The sequence below is a fragment of the Haliotis rufescens genome, unplaced genomic scaffold, assembly GCF_023055435.1.
Source record: "Haliotis rufescens isolate VD_foot unplaced genomic scaffold, xgHalRufe1.0.p SCAF_2, whole genome shotgun sequence".
NCBI classification, from domain to species: Eukaryota; Metazoa; Mollusca; class Gastropoda; order Lepetellida; family Haliotidae; genus Haliotis; species Haliotis rufescens.
Window position 1 is genome coordinate 61,817,522 of NW_025963890.1, and position 18,493 is coordinate 61,836,014.

General features: G+C 39.8%; 1 protein-coding gene across 6 annotated transcripts in view; it reads left to right on the forward strand.

Moving 5' to 3' along the window:
- The window catches only part of LOC124142441 (tyrosine-protein phosphatase Lar-like), a 483,544-nt gene that overhangs the window by 193,584 nt on the left and 271,467 nt on the right, over window positions 1-18,493 (forward strand). Inside the window, exons 1-2 of one of the 6 annotated variants that reach the window (XM_046511001.2) lie at window positions 7,567-7,713; window positions 8,133-8,177. The exons of the other annotated variants lie outside the window; for them this stretch is intronic. The gene's annotated coding sequence lies outside the window, so the exon portion shown is untranslated. Of the gene's footprint in view, window positions 1-7,566; window positions 7,714-8,132; window positions 8,178-18,493 lie in introns of those variants that run through there. 6 annotated transcript variants of the gene reach the window in all.

The following is an 18,493-nucleotide window of genomic DNA, read 5'->3' on the forward strand; positions in this document are numbered from 1 at the left end:
AGATGCCATGCAGTCATTGGCAGATGAAGGGGTTCCTTGGATAAGATTGTTAATGTTTCTTGTGGAGTCTTTTGCATCGTGTTACCAATGTTGCTGATGTATGACAAATGTGGGGAAAAAAGAATGAGCTTGTCTTTGAACATTGTCTTCTCCATGTTGATTGGATGCACTACCACTACCCTACCCTTATTATTTCTCAAAACTATCTTTGCACTTACTCCATGTAACATTTCCAAGTTCAGAGTAAAAGTAACCGCCTCCGTGGTCTTGTGGTAGAGCGTCCGCCCGGAGACCGCCTCCGTGGTCTTGTGGTAGAGCGTCCGCCCGGAGACCGCCTCCGTGGTCTTGTGGTAGAGCGTCCGCCCGGAGACCGCCTCCGTGGTCTTGTGGTAGAGCGTCCGCCCGGAGACCGCCTCCGTGGTCTTGTGGTAGAGCGTCCGCCCGGAGACCGCCTCCGTGGTCTTGTGGTAGAGCGTCCGCCCGGAGACCGCCTCCGTGGTCTTGTGGTAGAGCGTCCGCCCGGAGACCGCCTCCGTGGTCTTGTGGTAGAGCGTCCGCCCGGAGACCGCCTCCGTGGTCTTGTGGTAGAGCGTCCGCCCGGAGACCGCCTCCGTGGTCTTGTGGTAGAGCGTCCGCCCGGAGACCGCCTCCGTGGTCTTGTGGTAGAGCGTCCGCCCGGAGACCGCCTCCGTGGTCTTGTGGTAGAGCGTCCGCCCGGAGACCGCCTCCGTGGTCTTGTGGTAGAGCGTCCGCCCGGAGACCGCCTCCGTGGTCTTGTGGTAGAGCGTCCGCCCGGAGACCGCCTCCGTGGTCTTGTGGTAGAGCGTCCGCCCGGAGACCGCCTCCGTGGTCTTGTGGTAGAGCGTCCGCCCGGAGACCGCCTCCGTGGTCTTGTGGTAGAGCGTCCGCCCGGAGACCGCCTCCGTGGTCTTGTGGTAGAGCGTCCGCCCGGAGACCGCCTCCGTGGTCTTGTGGTAGAGCGTCCGCCCGGAGAGCGGAAGGTCCAGGGTTCGATCCCGGGCCGCGTCATACAAAAAGACGTTAAAAGATGGTACTTGTTGTTACCCTGTCTGGCGCTCGGCATTAAGGGGCTAAAACAAGGACTGGTCGGCTCGGAGTCAGTATACTGTGTCTGAGTGGGGTATTCATGTTAAACTGCGGCATGGTATCTCAGTGAGCTAGCACTATAAATCGGCATCAGTCCGGACTAGTACAAGCAGCCACACACACACATACACGTGCATGCACGTCGCTATATAAGTGCAATAATCTTGGACGCGACGTTAAACCCAATTTCACCTCACCTATGAGTAAAAGTTATTCAATTTGTCAAATGTATTCAAGCATGATATTCAAAGGCATGATCCACTGACTCGACGGTACTTCGAATAAACACGATAAGGCTCATAGCGCTGTGTCGATGATGTGAAAAACAAAAGACATCAGACCACATTTAATGCTTGAAAGGAGAGGAAAATTCCTACTTGTCAAGCTAACTGTAGGTTGCTTTTTTGTAGGAGAGTGAGTCATCTGGTTGGAACACCAGCTTTCCCTTTCTATAACCCAGCTTTTCTGATGATAGGTTGGACGCCAGACAGTCACCTCCTGACCACCCACTTTTTTCAGAAGCCACCAGTTCATGGCTGGTCCTTGCAGCCTCTACTTCTCTATGCTTGTATCATTATGATAATGGTGTGATGCTAGGGGAGAGGTTTTTTCAGTCCTCCCGCTGAAGATCTATTGATCGATTCTAGGGCGAACATGGAACTATTTTCAGAGCACTGGCCCGTATCAAGGCACGATTCCGGGATTGGTAAGATGGAGGATAAGTTCTTGCAAAGCTTACCATCACTTTGCCTGCTCATTGTTTGATGAATAATTGAGAGGAACTGCACAAGAGCATTTGTGGCAAGACCTTTACTGGCGTTGTTGTCCACTCTTTTGCTGACAGGCGATTGCAGCTTGCTTCCCGCTCCTCTTTTATCTGTGGGTCCAGTGACAACGTTTCCGCTTGACTGATATGTATCTGTCACAATGTCATTAAGTGCACACATTCAATCTTTATGGGGGCTTTTATTTCATGGATGCAAATTTGGCAGTAATGAAGGAATACTTAGTTCCTGATAAGTTGGTTTTATTGTAGTCATTGGAAGATTGATGTTCACAGGCATTGTCATAACTTAAATTCATTGTCTGTTTAGTCAGAAAATCAAAAACGTTATGGCATCATAGACTTGTAATGAAACTAAATAAATTCCAAGAGCCTTTGTAAATGAGTTGGAATTTGCTCCAGATATGTTATTCTCTTTTATAATGATAGTGCTTAAGATGCAAAGATGAAATGTTCCAGGTTTTTATATTTAACACTGATCAATTTATGTTTTTATCTGCAATTTTCAGTGGTGAAGTTACTATTGTCTAAACAGTTATCTCCCCAAATATGCCCTATTAGCAGTGTTTATCTGTGCAAAAGTCTGTTGCCTAGCAACTCAAAAGAAAATTAAATTCCAAAATCAATCGTAAGTTGTGCAATTGTACCATGATCTAAGCTTGTCTGCAGTGACGACAATAATTGCCACCATTTTGCAGAGTGAGTTTTACAAATGAATATCCTCAGTGAATCTCATTCTGGAATATTTGTTGAAGACCAACTGGGGAGAAGGCATTATTCCATACAATTCAAAGAGGGATGGATGCTTAGTCATCAGAATTTCTAAAAGACAATCAGCACCTCCCTTGTGTACTGTTTTGACTGTTGCCTTGCAGTAGAATTTGTTGCTGTATAATTTCTTTTTTAACAACCTGACATTATCAGTTGTTTTTTGGTATCAGAATATGTTTTTACATTTGTCATTTTCGGTGTGAAAATTGTTTCATGTTTTACGTTAAATAATTCAAAATAACGAACAAAATGTTTGACAACTTGTCAGTCCCAGCCTTTGTACATCTATTGATATTTACCTTGGTATATATTCATGTTATTCCAACCATTGGCACTTTAGTAGACATTATATTGATATCAACCCCACATAAACTGTCCAGACACAGAGAAGCTAACGTACCGGCGCCAAAATGGTACAAGATCTATTAGGAGAGGATTCTCATTTACAACAACAAGCAGTCAATATGATAAAGTGATTACATCAAATTAGAATGCTTGGGAGGGTGATTAAACAGTTGTTTCATATAGGTGAGAGAAGGTTAGAGCCAACATAAAACGGAGCCGTAGGAATCTGGAGGCAAGGTTAACCAGGCAGATGATGGAGCGTGGTAATGACTTATCCATATTGGAGGTGGTGTAATTAAGGGGATAAACACTCATAAAGAATGCCTGGGTGGTATTAATCTGCTCACACCGCCATTGCCTTCTGGGCCTTGCTGAGCATGTGGTCATGTGGGAATGGTGTTCTGATCATGATACGATGCTGCTGTGGTCATCTGGAGAACAGGCTTATTGGATACAAGACTGTCAACTTTCTTGAGGTGCTAACTAGACATGCTTGTCCTTTTCTAGTCTGTCATACAGACCCTGAAGCAAATATATCCAATACAGCCCATGCAAGTCTATAATGTTTGGCAAGTCTAAATTACTGCTGTATCATGAAAACGAAGAAAGTCTCTGGGCTCCTTTAGTTATATTTTATAACTATATTTTAACAACTGGTTTTTTTTCTCTGTTAAATATGTTCATTTCAAAGACTAGATGTTAGCATAGTCCTATTCAAGAGTGAGTGATAATTTCTGTTTACCTGGCAATATTACAGTTTTAGCACAGTCTGTGTAGTATTGGAATGAAGTGGACAAACTAGGAGTCTTTGTGCCAGGATTCCATGCCATTGGGTAACAGTCTGACACATTGTCAACCTGGTCACAGATTACTGTTGTTATTTCCTGGTGGTCACAGTGTTGGAGCTATTCTCACTACAGGCTCTGTAACCACCTCATTCCTGTTGTATCCTTGTTGTATGATATATCTGTTCCTGAATTGCCTGAGGGACCTTGTTTATGTAATCAGTAAGAGCAGAATTTCTTGAAAATATTGATGTTATGTTGTCAGTGTGAAACCAAAGTCGGTGTTGAATATTTAATTCCATGCTCTTACATCTCTGTACGCATATAACATTTATCTCCCATCTTTAACATAACTCTCATTGCCTAGGGAGATATGAAGATTATTGAATGTCGGTTTATATTCAGCTGTGTGAACTATAACTATGCGTCTCTGCTACCCAACTGTCACGCCAGTGTTAAAATCTACATATCTTAAGACAAGGACCGTGTGGGAACATATGGCTGACAATACCACACTGCATGTTTGTGTAAGGGATGTTTGAGAAGATTGTAATGATGTGTTTATTGTGATGAAAAAATAAGTCCCCTGCATCAGAAAACACCCACTCGTTTCTGCCTACATTTGTTATATGTAGATTCTTACTTCCAAAGGGGCGGTTGGGTAGCCTTGTGGTTAAAGCGTTAGCTCGTCACGCCGAGCACCCAGGTTCGATTCCCGATATGGGTACAATGTGTGAAGCCCATTTCTGGTGTCCCCAGCCGTGATATTGCTGGAATATTGCTAAAAGCGGCATAAAACAATACTCACTGACTCTTACTTCCAAAACATTCTGATGATGTCGAATTTAAGGTCTTTGCATGTTGTTTAAAAGATTCGACAAGTAATGTTGAAGAATGATAGCAGCATTATGTTTCAGCTTTTCCACTTGTTGTTTCATCCCGACAATTAACAGCAAAACTTCAAGATGCAACACAGCAAAGTATTCAGTAATTAGTACTGTCAATACTTTGTAAAATATCCAGTTCTTCTCGTGTCTTTGATTCTTCTCTTGGAGAACTGGTCCCTCAGTGCTTTATTATGACATCAATAAAAGACAAAACTGCTGAGCTTCATGTTCTTCAGCCATTGGACACCTTCTGTAAGGTCTCATATGATTTCAGAACAACTTGAAAGAATTGATAATTCGATTAGCAACCATACGAGCCAAGAATGTCACTCACTGTCTCAATGAATTCATCATTTTATGATTTTATAACATAATAATGTATGTTCTTGTGCATATTGATTGTGTACATATTTTTGTATTTGAACAATTAATTAGGTTAGAATCTCTTCATTATTGCTGATTCATGTGATGAACAGGCTTCTTCCACTGCAGAGGGTAGTGTCCTTTCTTCCAATCAGTTGGGAAAAGAATATTGGCCATTAGAAGAAGATGTTTTTTGTAAACCTTTTAGTCTCCGATAATTTCTGTGCTCTGGTTGGTATGGAAATAAAGTCTTAATCGTTGATTCCATTAGAAACATTGTAATGACCGAGTTTGGGATCTGTGGCTAGTATCTGTTTCGCTTGGCCTACAAATTGTACAGATTTGAATCAATAATGTATGTGTGCTTGCATAAAGGAGGAATGTTGCAGCTCATCTCGAGCAACAAGAATTGTGGGATTGCGGTGTTCTATGTTTCCAGGAAGTGAGTGAAGGATTGGATTGGATGAAATTTGCTTCTCCTGTTAATCATAAGCAAGGTCAAAAGTTCAAGGGGAAAATTGTTATTTTATCATATTCATTATCTAAATTAATGAAACGATTCATTAGGAATTTGTTTCTTGAATATTATTCAGAGAGACGACCAGTGTTATTGTGATGAAGTTTTTGAAAAACGTACGTTTACCATTTGATGGGTCATTTTGTAACTACATCTTTATAGCGAGGTGGCAATGTTTCTTGTGGCCATCAGTGGCCATTATGACAACTTTCCTACACAATACATACAATTTCAAAGCTTAATCTCTGATTTGTTTCACCAACACAAGAAACCATCAGTGTCATATGTTTTGAAACGTTTCATGTTTTAAGACTTCTTTGTTTCAGTTTTCTTTCAAATTTCTTTATGATTTACCCACTAACATATTTTACTCATAATTTCTATAATTTGTCTTTGGCATTTTGCAGTGTTGCTAAACAAGAATATCTTTGTGAGAGGAATAACTGTAAAAAATAATTTGATAAATTCTTTTTTATATCCTAGTTAATAACACAAGAACAATTAATTATATCTTTGAGACAGGGTTCAATTTTGAAGTGTAACTTGTTTAAAAATTAATAAAATATATATTTATTTTTACATGAATACTATATATTATGTCATAGGTGACAAGTTGGCCCATCAGTCTCTCAGCAAGCTGTAGGAACTCCCCCCTTGATGAGGGGCTTCATTCAGAGTCTCGTCCCCTCCTAGTCACAGTACAGGCACACCAGTGTGTGCACTGATCACATGTTTTCTGGGTTATGAATATAGAATCTTTTTGTTGACTGTCGTAGCATGCTTGCACCACAGGGAGACCCTAATGTACATGACATTTGTTCAATAGAGGCATTCATCAACTCCCACTTCAGCTCTCAACTGCCAACACGAACCAGATGGGCGCCAAGTCAAACTTTACCTTTTTATTCACTTTATCCAAACTGATTTTTGACTGAGTTGTCAAAATCTGATAAGTGTTTAAAAATTTGGATGAAAATTCTGTGTGAGGTTCTTGTATGGCCCACATTGTTTTGTATTAAGGGTGATGAATGAGTTATGGGTTTTAACATCAGGTGAGTGGGACCTTTTCAGCATTGCGGAAGGCTGTGGAGTTATCCCACTGACAACCTTTAGACTGCCACTGCTGGCTAATGGAGGAAGTGTTTGATGTGGAAGGGGAAACTACCACTTCCTCATCAGAAGGTCAGGGTGCAAGGGTAGCCCAGTGGTTAAAGTGTTTGCTTGTTCAGTTGAATTAATTGAGTTTGATTTCTTCATGGGTACAATTTGTGTTGTTGATGTCTCCTGTGAAATTGCTGGAATGTTGAAAAGAGAGGTATGAAAGCTTTATCTCGTTCAGTATTGTTTGAATCCATTTTTGTAAATATTTTGTCTGATTCAAAGCTGTGGAATGTTGTTTTTTGTTGACCATGGTCTCTAATACCATAACCGACACATTCTTTCTTGTTAGTGAAAGTATTTATTCAGAGAAACTTCCAAAGTCAACCAAGCACAGATGACGAGAAGATCAAGTCTAAATCTGAAGTCTAAACTTTCTTCATCAAGTATCTTATTATTGGTTGAGAATGCTTGGCATAAATCCTCTCCCAGCCCGATGGAAGCTTCCATTCTGGACACAATATCCTCCCCAAAATGGAAGCTTAAAATTTACAGTGATGGTCCAAAAATCCTGGCTGAAATAGCAGATTAAGTTGGAGCAAGTTTTAGTGAGAGAATATTGACAGTTGGAGTCCGAGTTTGCTAGTGACACGTCCAGTAATTCCCCTCTCCTCAATGAAAGCACGGGACAGGAGATGACATGCACGATAAGAAGCCATGATTTCCGCCTCGCAGCCTCCCAACAGACAGGCCACTTAGAAGTATTTACGGCACCAGGGACAAGTTTTGTGGCGATTATATTTTCATAATCAATGTATCGCCTTGCCTTCCCCAGTAATCAGGCTATGGTTGTAGTTGGCTAGCATCGATGCCTAGGCATACCAAACAGTCTGGGCTATTGATTTTTAGCATTCCTATGAAACAGTGATAAGATGAGGGCAAAATAGATTCACATCGCTGTGTATCTAGCTGCCATGATAGACTGAATAATCTAGCTGCCTTGCTCGGGATTACCACCTCCATATTTATGCGACATTGGCACTTGGCAAAAGACAGGTTAGTATAGAAGACTATCATTGCTGTATGTATTTGCATCTAGTGCTTCTTGCGCTTTTCTCTTCCTCCACGATATATTCTGCTGCGAGACAAAAACTAGTTAATTATCGCTACCACAGGGATCCCGGAGCTCTGAGGCTGCAAGGGTATTTTTGCTTCCTTGTTGATTTCTTAAACGATGACATCATGGTTGAGGTGTCAGAGTTTAGTTTATGACAAATGTATGTAACTGCATTTTTCCCAATGCTAGAACCGGGTTGATGTAATTTGTTGAAACTGCTGCAAAAAGCACTCAAGGAAGTTTTGTGGTTTCGTCGGCAAATTAGGTCAGATTGTGATGTTGGTGTTGAAAGTTATTAGATGATGTTGAAGATGTTTTCTTAGCTCATGGAGTAATCAAACGTCTAACTCATTTTCAGGAAAGAAAAGTGATCTCTCCTCATGGCTAGCGCTGGCCTCGCAAGGTATTTCAGATAAAATCTCATCAGCTTGTATGAATATTTTATTATCTTTGTCAAAATGTGAGGAAACTGTTACTGCTGTAGGTTATAAAATGATTAGATCTCTGATCTTTATAGATTATTTCAATATCATATACTGTTCAGTTGCTGTTACTCAGTTAGAATGGTGTAACAACATTTTTTGTGATGTAACTTGTTTTTTTTTGTTAAACATATTTGAATGTTTATGACTTGTTGTTATACAGGTCATATATTTTCGCAAAAGTTTTTCAAAGAGTTGAAATAACACTTTCTTGAAATGAAATCGATCTGATGTATGTACCATTAGCCATAAATTTGAAATGTTGGTTTTGCAAAAAGAAAATAGAACTTATGTTGTCCTAAATATCAGGTAGTGAAATATATTGAGTTCCACTCAGATCAAATTGCTTTAAAAGCCATTTTGTGCTTTTACACAGCTTTCAAACAAATGTCACACCCGAAAGGTTTTTGTTTTCAAAATGGAACATAAAAGGAAAACAGCACCAAGCATCTTGACAGCTTCCTTCCACATTGGGATTGAATGATTGGTGCTGCCTTTGAAAAACAAGAGTTAAGAAAAGTGGAAGAAACACCCAACTGAACCATTGCCAATGGGACAATTAATTAAGCAGAAAAACTATGTTATCAAAGAACTGACAAATAATTTTCAAGAAATACATACAAATGGTTATCTTATGTAAAATGAAAGGCATTAGTTGATTTGGTTATTTGGACCACCTGAAGCTTGTTGATGAATTATTCTCTCAAGACGGGGACCAGTTTACAAATACTGGCTCTCTTATCTCTCTAACAATAACAAGCTTTTAACCTAACACAGATTTCCACCAACAAGACCTCTTTGTAATTAACTCCATAGGTGCTGTGCAGAGACTACCAACAGATCGTTGACAAATATTTGTATATTTTCATCTGCAACCCATGCCACTCTCCTGCCACCGAATTGCTCTCAAGCCATGCCCTGCTCAACTTCCACTGCAAATATCTCCATTTTGATTTATGTATATTTGCCCTAGCTTCGATTTCTTACAAGGCAGGAGTCTGTTGTTCTTCTCCAGGGAACTGAGAAGCATTAACCAGAGGTAAGATTAGGTCCTTCAGGACCTGGATGATGTGTTTGAGAGAAGGATCCTGCTTGCCAGTTTGTCAGCTGGTAGAAGAGACAGGAGCAAACCCTGCTTGCAGGTAATGAGGTGTTGTGGCCATGTTCGTGTCAGGATAGTACACCTTAATCAAGATGTTGTTTGCAGATGGTTCTGTCGTTCAACAAAGGTCATGGACTCTTGTTAATTATAGAAGGATGATTAATGTTTTCTGCTGATTTTGTTAAATGTGGAAAATGGATGAATGCTTCAAGATTGGATTCTGGAATATGTGTCATGGGAAATCAAGTTTCAAGTTTTGATAATTGATGGTGAAGAAATATTCTGCAGTTTTGAAAAGGATGTAAACGGTTTGTAAATGTGAAAGATGCAAGATGTTGATGTAAATATCTATATCTGGATAAAACGATGATATAAGATCTATCACCCACGTGCCTGATGCCCTGATTATGTTATTCATATGAATACCTAGAAAACCTATGAATAATGATAGTATACTGTAATCAGTCACATTTGCATGGTTACTTCTGTGCCTTCCTGTAGTTAGTTGTGTGGAATACCCAACCAAGTGAAAGCTTTTCTCTACCTTTCTGGAGTCAGTTGTGTGGAATATATCTTACCAAGTGAAAGCTTTTCTATACCTTCCTGGAAGCACTTGTATGGAATATCTTACCAAGTGAAAGCTTTTCCCTACCTTCCTGGAAGCACTTGTATGGAATATCTTACCAAGTGAAAGCTTTTCTATCTTGAAGGAATAAAATGTATATGAAATGATTGTATGTTAACAATATGGTCGTCATGCAAGAGACCAGTGTCCAACAGTGTGATTACCGATGGTGCCAGCCATCTTGGAGGTACAGGGAAATATAGATTACCCACATTTTCCTCCCCAGATTTAAATGCATTATTTGACAGGCCGACTAGCAATGGCATAGCATGATTGCTGTCTAGACCCGGCTCTGGTCATAGGGGTGCCACTCAGTAATGCATTCAAGGAAATTAACGGCTCCTTCGACTGAAAATCTTCCCTATTTATTACGAGTATGACTCAAGACTGTACGAAAGTGAATTACAGTTTGCAGCAGCAACCAATATATCTTGATTCGGTATGATGTTATATGCAGATACGAGGTTGCAGTCAAGATGGATATGATAGAATATACCTACTTTTGACTTAGGATTTATCTGTCTTGATTTTGTTTAATATTTTAGATCGAAATAGAATATGTGTAGACAAAGATCATGTATCTGAATTGAGCCAACTTGAAAAAGAATTTTGTCTTGATATCTTAAACATAAGCCAACTTGGACAAGCTATTACTGTATATCTCCTTTCATTAAAATCAACACGATATAATTGATTTTTTCACAAAAATGTGGCTATTCTGTTGAAGACATATTTTTTGTTGTGACTAAATAAGTTTCAGAAATATTGGATCAAGGGGAATTTGTTTAAGGATTTAAGGCTAATTGTCAAGTGGTTTGAAGGTCTTTCTTTTTGACCTTTCTTTGTGATGGATTGAGAAGAAGAGATTGTGAGCCATGGTTTCTGAGATCATGTGGCCACTCCTATGGGAGCTACATCATTGAACACTGGGAGCATACAGAGCCAGCCATTCATTATTTCCAAAGTAATATGGATTGACCGGAATATTGGAAATCAAAGGGATTGGGTCTTCTGCACTCGGTGCACCTCCCTGCACTGCATCATGGGAGTGATTTACCTGCGGCACTTGCAACGATCTGTGAACACTGTCACTCCACCACACTGATGTCTGTCCCTGCCTCGTCAAGTGCTACATAGCAGGAGACGCTTCACGACACTTGGGATTACTGTGACGTCGTTAATGAAGATTTGTAACCAGGTGTACTGCGAGTTCGTCATTCTTGGGAAGCTGTGCTTGGACTCGAGTGGGTCTCTTTGCTCAGGTATTGAGAAGCTGTCATGGTGACTTGCTCTGTTTCTTGAGGATTAGTTATCGGCAGGCTTTGATCGAACAAGGTGGGAAGAGATATGAATCTGATCCTATCGGAAAACAGAAGACTGTGATTTTGAGTTTTCCCTTTGGTCTGGAGGATTTGTGGCTGAGAATACAGTTCATGATGATGTTGTGTTGAAGATGTTGTGTTGTAGGATGATGTGTTGAGGATGATGTTGTGTTGAAGATGACGTTGTGTTGAAGATGACGTTGTGTTGAAGGTGAGAAGCAACTGTCCTCGGAGTCTGATTATGATTCTTCATTTGTCAGAACCAAACTCAAACTTGTGGTTTTTACCAAGATGGTAAGCTTTTAAAACCTGCATCCTTTTAGGCTTTCCTCACACAATATGCTGGGATATAACTGAAATGATGTTCAAACAAATTCAGTCACTTGTGATTAAATGTTCTTAAAGTGTTGGGAGGTAGCCCTATGGAATGTGCTGCTCAACTCATCACAAACATCACAAGTATTTTACCCACAGTACAGCATGAGTCACATGAGGTTCTGGGTTAGAGTAGGTCTTCGGCAACTCATGCTTGTCTTAACGGGCGACTATGCTTGTCGTAAGAGGCAACTTACAGTATCGGGTGGTCAGACTTGCTGACTTTGTTAATGCATGTCATCATATCCCAGTTGTGTAGTTGTTCATGATGTTGATCACTGGATTGTCTGGTCCACACTATTTACAGGCTGCCGTCATACAGCTGGAATATTGCTATGTTAAACAGCTGGAATATTGCGGCGTTAACAAACAGAAATCCAGTGTTAGACTTGAGTAGTCTTTTAAATAATAACTAGATTAATGGGGAAGACTAATATGTTTTTTCTTGTCTCGACAAGGTGCCATACCTCTGAACATGAGAACATTCTTGTGAGGTTTTGTGTCACTATAACACTTATTACATAATGGAAAATCATGAGAATCAACGTATTCGAGTGGTTTGTCTGACTTAGACCATATAATAGTTGATATATAATTTCTCTCAAAAAGACCTACAGTTGCACCAGTTTTATTTGCACAAGATGCACGGTCCGAATGACCAGTGAAGTAATTGCTCAGAATCCCTTGCAATAATAATAGCATGACGTCATCATGATGGTTTAAAGCAATGTCGGAGCGGTCAGGTAGCCTAGTGGTTAAAGTGTTCGCTTGTCACGCCGAAAACCTGGATTCGATTTCTGATATAGGTACAATGTGTTAAGCACATTTCATGATGATGTTGTTGGAATATTGCTAAAAGCGGCGTAACACCATACTCATTTACAGCAATGTCAGCCAGTGTACACACAATGGACTTCACAAATTGAACATGTGATGGAAATGAAATACATGCCTTGTGTAGCAAGCCTAAGCATATCTGCAGGGCCATCTCCCATCCTTTAATTGTGTCACTTAATCACAATGTTGTCAAAAAGCTGAGATTTAAGAAATAATCATCTAGATGAAGTTATTAACACTGACGTGATCGCATTCATCTCTTGTATTAATCTGGCATCAAGCACTCGCTTTGATGAAGGGTCTGTGATAAAATTTGAATGGTTAGCGATCCATGCAAATTGTTGATGGAGAATATGAAGATGAGACGTCGAGCTTCATGGTGTCATTTACCGATTAATGATATTGTTTTCCCAGATGGAAATAATGCTTGTTAGTTGATACAGCAAACAGTGACACTAAAGACTACGTAAGCACTGTTTACGGTTGATGTTTGCAGTTAAACAGATGCATGATTTAACACAGGTGGGCCGCAGAGCCTGAAACATTACAGTCAGGTAATGTACATGACTGATCAGCAGTAAGCTGTGTCCTGTGACTAATTCAACTTTGCTTACTCAGCAGTTTCAGAGATCAAGCGTTTTTATCTGGTAGTACAGTAATACCCTGTTAATCTGAACATTTGAGTTGGAAAGGAAATTGATGAAATTAAACTTTACTTAATCAGTTTCAAAGTTTGTTTCTTTAGTTTTAAAGTATGTCTCTTTATTTATCTGTTGATATTCCCAGCAGTAGTTGTCTTGTTAGTACATTATGGAACCGTATATGCCTCCCAGCAATGACACTTCATTCTACCTCAAACAGCATGTAAATATTGACAATGTGTACCAGTATACCATGATTTGAAATACTCATGAATCATTATTGCCATATATTACAATTAAAAAGTCAGGCCAATACCCATCACTAGTAATTACATAACACTAGGATGACCCGTGAAGATCCGGGGTAGAATAGGTCTTCAGCAACCCATACTTGCCATAAAAGGCGACTATGCTTGTCGTAAAAGGCGACTAACGGGATCGGGTGGTCAGACTCGCTGACTTGGTTGATGCATGTCATCGATCCCAATTGCGTTGATCGATGCTCATGATATTAATCACTGGATTATCCAGCCCAGACTCGATTATTTACAGACCGCCGTCATATAGCTGGAATATTGCTGGGTGCGGCGTTAAACAACAAACCAAAAACCAAAAACATAACACTAGGATGATTCAAATAAATTCTAAATACAAAAATGAAAACTAATGGTAATGCCAATGATATTGTATACATATACTCAATGTAAGAATTGGGTAGACACTCAGACTCATGTTCCCCTTTATTGCTCAAGTTATTCATGACTAATTATTCAGCAGTGTAATGAAAATTGAAATATGATCCGAGTAGCAGAAGCAAGTAGTAGGCGTCGGTGCTGCAGTAAAAAGCTCAGACCACACTAGGAGATGAGCTGGAACTCCCAGCAACACTGAATTATGTTGGCTAATGGGAGATAAGAAGAAATCCTTCAATTCCATGTTATCCAGCCCGGTCATTTTCTGTGAGACTATCACACTTACTTTAGATCCTATTACCCGGCCGTCGGTACCGTAGTCAATGCAGTAATAACACTAAAGTATGCAGTATCTGTCTGTAATTCCCCAGTCTGAAACCTGTCTTATCACGGCTTCCACCTGCAGATTGCCGCCGGCTTCATGATTGGTATATATTGCCAGCGCTTATTTAGAAGTGATATCACAGCATTTTGTGAACTGCTGAGACTTGAATGTGGTTTGTGTGGTGTGAAAAAGGAATTGGATGGGTTTTTGAGTGAAGAAAAGCTGTACGTGCATTTTGGCAGATTTGGCAGTTTTCGTGGAAGCTGAAATGTTTTGTCTTTTTTTTAATGTTTATCTATGAAACTAGACACAATTTTCAGAGAGTTGTCTCCCTTTTGCCCTGCTTGCATTTGAATCACCTTTCTGAAACATCTCTTTGTGATTAACAGTGACAGATTCATGTGCTTGAGTACATTTGGTCATTCTTCATGCAAAAATGCTATCTACTGTGAATAAAAACTATACTACCAATGTTATTACCTGAAACCATCCTCGTATCACAATGGACAGGAATAAATAGAAGCAATATGTCTTTCATATACCATGGCTTCAGGCCATCCTATGCACTGGCCATAATAAATACAAGTGATATGATTGATTTATACAATGCTTTAAGCTATCGTCCTATAACAGGCTGGCAAGTATCTTTAGCTTGGCCGTTACTCCATCTCTAAAGGACATCTGCAAGGGAGAAAGTAATATATAACATGGATAAAACGCTGCTTTGTAGCTTCTCTGTGGGGTAGGTACATTGCTGTGTTCAAACTGTAATGTTAAAGCATCATGCAAGATAAACATTTTTATCACTCATGGTTGCTTAAGTTTTTTTCAACAAAAAATCATCTTATTAAAAATATATATATGCTTGTTTCTTAGTTCTAGTGACCTTTTTAAATGTGGACTTTAATATTATATTTTATTGCATTTGAATTTCGAAGTTAGAGCTACTCTTTGTTCTTTGGCCTTCAAATTGAGCTGCAATTACAAGGTTTAATCCTTGCTGGAATTTGATAAAGGGTCTTGTATTTGTCTTGTTAGGGTTTCAATTAAAGTAACTCACCAAATTAGAATATTAAAATTTGCCAACTGTAATTGTAGATTATTTTCCCTGACCAAGTTAATCCATAACTCTCCTATTATTTACAAACGTCATCCTGAAGACTGTTACGTCTTTTTCTATCTTCCTGTTCTTATGGAAGACAATGAAGTAAGTAGAGATGTCCCCATGTCATCCCTATATCACATACCTTTAGCATTTTGAAGCACACTATTTATACTGATAATATTTCTCCCCACTGAGCCATTAATGCACCTAAAGGTCAACCTAGTCTTGTGTCTCAGGCAATCTAAATTACAATCGTTCAGAAATCACTGATACTGAGGAAACATTAATTTTAAGATGATGGGCTTGATTATTAAAAACAAAGCATATCTTGCAATTCTTTGATCGTTTCATTTGAAATAATTATGATGACATTATCGTTAACCTATTGGTGTTCTCTACAGTCAAGGGCTGTGGGGTACGCGAGTGGATAAGTGGTCAAAGATCATGGATTCATTCCCCATATGAGGGTTATGTGTGAAGTGTATTCTTTATGATTTCAGGATTAGATTAGCTAGGTCTTCACAACCTACACTTGTCGTAAGAGATGACTTGATGAATCGGGGTGAAGGTCATGACATCATGAACAGGGTGTGGTTTCACTTGTTCTGAGGGGCGGTGGGGTATATCCAAGTGGTTAAAGCATTCGCTCATCACACCAAAGACCCAGGTTCGATTCCCGACATGGGTACAATGTGTGAAGCCCATTTCCGGTGTCCTCTGCCGTGATATTGCTAGAATATTGCTAAAAGCGGCGTAAAACCCTACTCACTCACTCACTTGCTGTGAAAATTTAAACTTTAAAAATATGTGCCATCTCAATCATGGTGTCTGGCTGTGAAAAGGTGTTGGTCAAGATTAACCAAGGTCAAATCAGTCGTTTCGATGTTTGTAAAATATGATGATGTCATTGTCACTTACCCAAAATAACAATTCATCTTGAAAGTTTTTGGTTTCCATTTATCTTGAGGCAGACTAAAGGAATGTTATTCCAGGATGATGAAAGAAAATATTTTGTCAATTATGGCGAATCTTAAGTGTGAAGTCTTCACATTCGGCCCATCAGGAACATGAACTTACTGTAGGATGTGGTGAGTAACAGAACTTGTCAGCTAAACAAAGTCCTCCAGCATTTCTTCAAACAAAATCTGGCACCCCCTGGTGTACGACTTGGACTAAACAATATGTGTAATGTTAGATTGTAGTGGGGGCTGCACTGTTAGCTGCTTCAGATCTGTGGAAGGCTGTCTCATAAATTTGAAAATAACATGTTACACCTGCAGCCTACTGTTGATAGTATGGCCATTACCAAGAGGCATGGGACACTGTGGCTTGTACTTCAGATATATCCTGAATCAGCCCATGTCCAATCAAGCAGTGGTACCATATGACGTGGCAGTGATAGACTTGGTCCTGCATAATGACTGTGGAATATATGTTTCTATGAAAACAACACCAATCTAGATTAAAACAAGTCTAGCCAGCTCTATTCCACATCAGGAAACATGATAGAAGAGAGAAACGTATTATGTAATAAAATGGTTTCATGGACTATATTTTAGTCTATGACAGACTAAGAAATATGACCCTTAAATAGAAATGTTTCAAGTAAAAATAGAAAATTTCGAAGTGTGAGCGAGTGAGTTTAGTATAGTGCTGCTTTGCCCAGTATATCATGGCATGTCAGCTTATGTGAGAGGAAAGCCTGAGTGATACAGGTCTTAGATGTTTAGGAGAAACCCACCAGCATGGGCATGGTGCTGAAATACCTAGAAACATAATCAGGACAAACTGGGATTTTAACCAACGATCAAATTTTCTTGCATACCCAAAAGGACTAAAACTAATTGCAGTGCCTTAGACGACTGGGCCACTTTAAAATGTGTTTATGATGCAGAAATATGACGGACATATGATGAAGTATTTCAGAATATGTATTGGGTGTAGACCTTTGTAGATATGTGATTGCAGCTGTTCAAAATGTGAGGTGTGTGAAGATTCTTGCCTTGGGATTGATTCATCCTGGTGGTCTGTTTATTTTTGGATAAGAATACATGTAAACAATGGAGAACATTTTAAATAGTATAAAGACAAGTAGAACCTGAGGTGTAAAAGTATGAATGTTGTACCTAGTAAACATTGGGGTCACAACTACTCTGGAGCAGACGCCAACTGATGTCATGCAACAGGGGGTTGCAGCCCGGTGTGATTGTTGCCGAGTGGCTATGATTTGATAGAGGAAAACTGGACTCATTCAGTCATTGCGGCACCCGGCCTGCAGGTAATGTAATTAGCTCACGGTATAATTGTGTTATTATCAGTGGCACATCTTTATCAGCATGCCTCGTTTTTTTTCTATAGACATTCTCTGGCATTTTCTCCAAGATAGGCTTTAGGCCTGGACAGATAATATCTTTTCTCAATTCATGGGACTATACCGGCACGGGACAGTGATCCATGTGCTCGCTGTACATATAGCATGTTATTTATCTGCCTGTGTTGAAATCTGCCGGTCTGGTTTGGTTTGCTGCTTGATTGTGAAGTCCATGTAAATGATTACATAAGATTTTCACTGAACTGAAAGAAATCATGTATTCATGTCAACGAGAGCTGTGAACTCGGCAGGGGTCATGGGTGGCCCAGTTGTATAAGGTGCTACAATTCTCTGTGCCAATAACCAATGATCAGGGGTTTGAATCCCATTTTCACCCAAGCTTGCAGTTTCACTAAAGTGGTAAACACTTTGGTTTTCCTACATCTGACACACCATGATATAACTGAAATAACGTTCAAGTCAAGCTCACTCACTCAGAATTTGAAGGCCCTGTGAAGATCTGGGTTAGAATAGGTCTTCAGCAACCCATGCTTGCCATAGGAGGTGTCTGTCAGGATCGGTGGTCAGACTCGCCTGACATGATGCATGCATTTCATTGTATCCCAGTTTTGAAAATCGATGCTCATGGTATCCATCACTAGATTGTCTGGTCAAACCGCCATCATATACCCAGGAATATTGCTTAATGTGGCGATAAAAAACAAACAAACAAGCAGAATCTGAAGTATGGAAACAGAGTTGAAACAGAAAACAAAACAATCTTTAGTTTCTGATTCTGAGGTTGAACAGGTTCCATGTCCCCCTCTTTGTGTTACAGTGGACTACAAGGAGTATCCTTCTGGTTAGAATGAGGGACATCTTTTGGTCTTATAGTTTACAAG